The 5,252-nt window shown below is 43.9% G+C and overlaps 1 pseudogene; it reads right to left on the minus strand.

The window, feature by feature from the left end:
• Positions 1 to 205: 205 nt before the first annotated feature.
• Positions 206 to 5,252, minus strand: part of LOC121559096 — a 44,644-nt pseudogene continuing 39,597 nt past the window's right edge.

Below are 5,252 nucleotides of genomic sequence, written 5' to 3' on the forward strand. Positions count from 1 at the left end.
AGACCCTCTCATGGGAGAGAAACAGACAGGATTCCAGCATTATGAGACAGTACAGTACCTTCATTATGAGACAGTACCTTCATTATAATAAAGTCTGTGTTTTTCTAAGGCTGCGTCTCAAATGGCAAACCTATTCCCGTGTAGTGCACTACTTTTGACCAGGGTCCACAGGGCTTTAGTCAAGGTAGTGCACCACATAGGAATAGGTGCCATTTGGGACGTACACAAAGACATTTATCCACCAGTCAGTTTATGCTGTTTATTCGTTCTTCTCAGGAGGGACGACCTCCATGAGCAGCTGGAGGTGCATGGTGATTGGCCCTGCAGGGGAGGTGAGAGGTTAAAGGTCAGATTGGACCAATCGGGTTAATTAAAAGGTTAATAATAAATAAATAACTTTAATAAAGGTTAATGAAAGGTTACATCAGCCCAATCACAGCATGATCTACAGGCTCTGTGACCCTCAGAGGGGAAAACCTCCAGTACCACTCACTGAGGAAGAAAACATTTTTTGATACATAAAAAAGACCCAAGTTGCAGAAGATAAGTGTCAGCTTCCCAAATGGCACCCTATTCCCTATATTATAGTGCACTATCTTTCACCAGGGCCCATAGGGTAGTGCACTACATAGGGAATAGGGTGCTATTTTGGGGGACACAGCGTTGCCTTCTAGTGCACTACGCCCAGGGAATAGGGTGCCATTTTGGGATAAAGGCTCTGTCAACTACCAAGTGTCAACAACTCTGAGCCGCAGGGCGGTTACTCACTCATGACCCTGCGTGTCCAGCTGAACTTGCGGTGTACGAAGGGGGAAGTAGAGCAGCAGACCGCTGAGGATGAACATGGTACAGTAGAGATACTCCAGCTCTGGCTTGTCTATGATCGGGGCTAGCACCAGGTAGCAGGACACCATCACCACCAGCACTGCTATAGCCATGGGACACTGGTGGAGGACAAACCAGGACATAAACACCTGTCAGTCTCACAGGAGGAGGGATCTGTGACAGCATTGCTCTGAAACAGGTTTAAAGGAATCTGGGATTCAAAAAAAACATCAAAGCGGTTACACCACCCCGCTTGCTGTCGTAACCAGCTGAGGGACGTGGCTGGAGAAATGTAACCACTCTCAAATTCATAGACAGAGCTGTGGATGCAAGGACTGACCATCCATGACATCAACATGATAGCTGTAACTGTGTTCTTCCAACAGCCGAGAGATGAACAGGACTTGGAAGCATGGCGATGTGAAACTAGTCTTACCTTGACGGGCCTCTTGAGTTCCTTCCTGGTGAAGCGCATGACGATGAGCGAGAGAGCTGTGAGGCCGTAGAAAGCCCACTGGGCCGAAACTGAAGTAGTTTATCAGGGTGTTGATGTCTGCTGGGATAATGTAGAGGACTGACAGAATACCCTACAACAACAACAACAACAACAACAACAACAACAACAAATCAAACTATTGTCTCACATTGTAGCATGATATACTACAGTACCCATAATGCTCTGTAACCATATCCAGTTGTATCTTAGTAAAGGCATTACAGTAGTTTAGCAGACGCTCTTATCCAGAGCAACTTACAGTAGTGAGCGGATACATTTTCATACTTTTTTAATTAATGTTTTGTTCCTGAAGCTTACACTATGGTGTCCCGGAAGGTTATTACAGTGAACTAAAACTGAAACTAAAACGAATCATGAAAAAAACAATTGAGTAAACTGCAATAAAATAATGACCACACCTGTTTGAAAAACTACAACTATACTGAAACTATTATCTTTGACTCCAAAACTAACTCAAATAAAATAAAAACCATAATGTTAGAGTTTTTTGGGGGCAGAAATCAAATGGGGTTTTTCAAGCTTCTGAATCTGCCGGGTCACATTGAGATTGACTTTATAATTTAAAGGTAGACTCAGCGAGATGACGTTGCCACGAGCAGCACCGCAGACATTGGTAAGGCTCTTGGTAAGGTTAAAGGTTAAAGCAACCGACTGTAGATGAAAGCGGAGGAGTGAAGTCGGGGGATGGGCATCTGACAGCTGAAAGTCGGACATTAATGTGGTTTTCTAACAGCAACGCTCAGATCAGCATGGCAGTGTCGCCCTTGTAATGTTTTTATTTTTTTTATTTTTTTTTACATATATTTAACCCCCATATCACACACGCACACAAACTGAAATCATTGTGTCATATTATATGTTTCTTAGATCTTGGTGAGAGCGTGGTTGTTCTATGGTTATTTTGCGTACAACCTTCTCGCAACTTTGGAATGGTGCAGGATAATTGCTTGGCTCTGGAACATTCTCAGCACCTTTGTGACCCGTTTCAGGAAGCTAGGCGTATGTCGCACATCACTACTCCACAGGAGAGGCATTTTAACATCTTTATTTTTTTACGTATCAAAATGTGTTTTTTTTGGCAGAAATGCCTCCTGGAACATGTGAACTTTCATATGCCTTAATAACAAAATTGTACGCCATCTGTAAATACAAATAAAATTGTTAAATTATGAGCCTAGTTGGTTTAGCCACGGAAAAAAAACAGGAACCTTCCCGCTAGCCATGATTGGCTGAGATAATAGGTGGGCTGGACATGCCCGAGAGATGAGTTCTGATTGGTCTGCCATGTAGCATGCTTCTGTTTTATAACATGAGCTGCTCAGTATGTGTAGGTAATCCTTGCTACCAAGGCTTTTTTTGAAAGATATAACGTAGTAGAATAACTTTAGCCATGGAGAACTGCCAAAGTGTTGCTACTGCTCACAACAACATGGCTGCCCTGAGTTTAGAAGGCGCTATCGACAAAGATCAGTGGGAAAAGGTTGCTGACGGACTACTTTCTGCACACGGTCAGTGTGAACCGGAGTGACTTGACACAACGTGGGCCAAACAAGCTGTACAAACAAAAGCGAGTCAAACAGGTTCCAGTCTGACGTGAAGCGTTCATCCATGTATATGGGAAAGAGTCTAGCTACATATTCAGATATTATACTAGTTTGGTCAGAAAGTCGTTTTCATTGTAAGTTAACGCGTACTGTTAGCTAGCTGAACGTTAGCTTGCTGGCTCGCTACCTAACGTTACGTGTATGATCTGTGTAGTAATATTATTCACATCTCAGAAAGCCATTTGCATTACTAGTTATAGCCTAATGTCGGCTAGCTAGCTAACATTGAACCTAGTTGGTTAGCTTTAGCTACCTGCAGATTCATACTAAAGCGTTTCATGCACGGTGGCTAGCTATGACAATCCTTTTGTATTGCTAGTAGTGTGGTTTGGGAAAACATACGTTCTCACAACTTCCAAGGAACCAAATGTGCTAGCTGGGTTGGATCTGAAAACTAACAAACTAAACTGAATTTCAAATAAAAATCTTATAGAAATAAAAACGAATATAAAAAGATAAAACTATAATAACCTTGGTGTGAGTTAGAGGAGACTGAGTTGAGTTAGAGGAGACGGAGTTGAGTTAGAGGAGACGGAGTTGAGTTAGAGGAGACGGAGTTGAGTTAGAGGAGACGGAGTTGAGTTGAGTTGGAGGAGACTGAGTTGAGTTAGAGGAGACGGAGTTGAGTTAGAGGAGACTGAGTTGAGTTAGAGGAGACTGAGTTGAGTTGAGTTGGAGGAGACTGAGTTGAGTTAGAGGAGACGGAGTTGAGTTAGAGGAGACTGAGTTGAGTTAGAGGAGACTGAGTTGAGTTAGAGGAGACGGAGTTGAGTTAGAGGAGACTGAGTTGAGTTGGAGGAGACTGAGTTGAGTTGGAGGAGACTGAGTTGAGTTAGAGGAGACTGAGTTGAGTTGAGTTAGAGGAGACTGAGTTGAGTTAGAGGAGACTGAGTTGAGTTAGAGGAGACGGAGTTGAGTTAGAGGAGACTGAGTTGAGTTGGAGGAGACGGAGTTGAGTTAGAGGAGACTGAGTTGAGTTAGAGGAGACGGAGTTGAGTTAGAGGAAACGGAGTTGAGTTAGAGGAGACGGAGTTGAGTTAGAGGAGACTGAGTTGAGTTAGAGGAGACGGAGTTGAGTTAGAGGAGACGGAGTTGAGTTGGAGTTGAGGAGATGAAAACAGAGATATCAGCCTTACGTTGAAGATGAGGGCGGGGGAAGGAGTGTAGCGCTTCAGACTGATATAGGATAAGATCTTTATCATGTGACCCTCTCTTCCTGCCACATAGGTCAGCCTGAGGTCGGACAGAGCAGAAACATGTTAGTTCAACATAATATCGGCAATGAGTTATTTGATTTATTTTCACCATGAGCTCTGTTCTTTTATATCAGCAGATTAGATCTCTTAACTGCTGATATAAAAAGGGCTTTATAAAATAAATGTGTTTGATTCAGTTTGATTAGCAAAACATTTCCCTCTTTTAGCTCCTTCACGTCCTCCTGAAGTCCCTTTACCTGCCGGCAGTGAAGCAGCTCCCGTTGGCCGCCCAAGGTGGAGAACACCACAAACACAGGGACCACCCACGACAGGGGGGTACAGCACTCTGTCACCAAAGGTCTAAGGGCCACAAACACAGGGACAGGGGGGTACAGCACTCTGTCACCAAAGGTCTAAGGGCCACAAACACAGGGACAGGGGGTACAGCACTCTGTCACCAAAGGTCTAAGGGCCACAAACACAGGGACAGGGGGTACAGCACTCTGTCACCAAAGGTCTAAGGGCCACAAACACAGGGACAGGGGTACAGCACTCTGTCACCAAAGGTCTAAGGGCCACAAACACAGGGACAGGGGTACAGCACTCTGTCACCAAAGGTCTAAGGGCCACAAACACAGGGACAGGGGGTACAGCACTCTGTCACCAAAGGTCTAAGGGCCACAAACAAGTCCCTCAGAGGAGACAAGGGGGGAAACAATAAATAACATGTAAAATAATTGAAAGAATGCTTTTTACAGCAGGCAGGGGAAAAACGTTCTAAATAAAATAAATATTGTGTAATGTGTGACATCACAGTTTGTCTCTGTAACTTCAGAGACTCTGAACTAAACCAGATCAACAACATACATCCAAACAACAGATCAACAACAGCATCCATCGTAAATACAACGTGACGGGAATAGTTGACCTCTAATGATGCTTCTATCTCTCATGACAACATGCTTTTACATGACATCCTTTCATCATGTGGTTGCTAAGGGACCTATCATGACATCCCATCATCTTGTTGTTGCTAAGGGAGATATGATGAGCCACACCCAAAGGCTTCCTCTGTCTCCGTCCCTCTCTATCTTCATGATGACCCTCTTA

This window comes from Coregonus clupeaformis, unplaced genomic scaffold (genome assembly GCF_020615455.1).
Source record: "Coregonus clupeaformis isolate EN_2021a unplaced genomic scaffold, ASM2061545v1 scaf0797, whole genome shotgun sequence".
Taxonomy (NCBI): domain Eukaryota; kingdom Metazoa; phylum Chordata; class Actinopteri; order Salmoniformes; family Salmonidae; genus Coregonus; species Coregonus clupeaformis.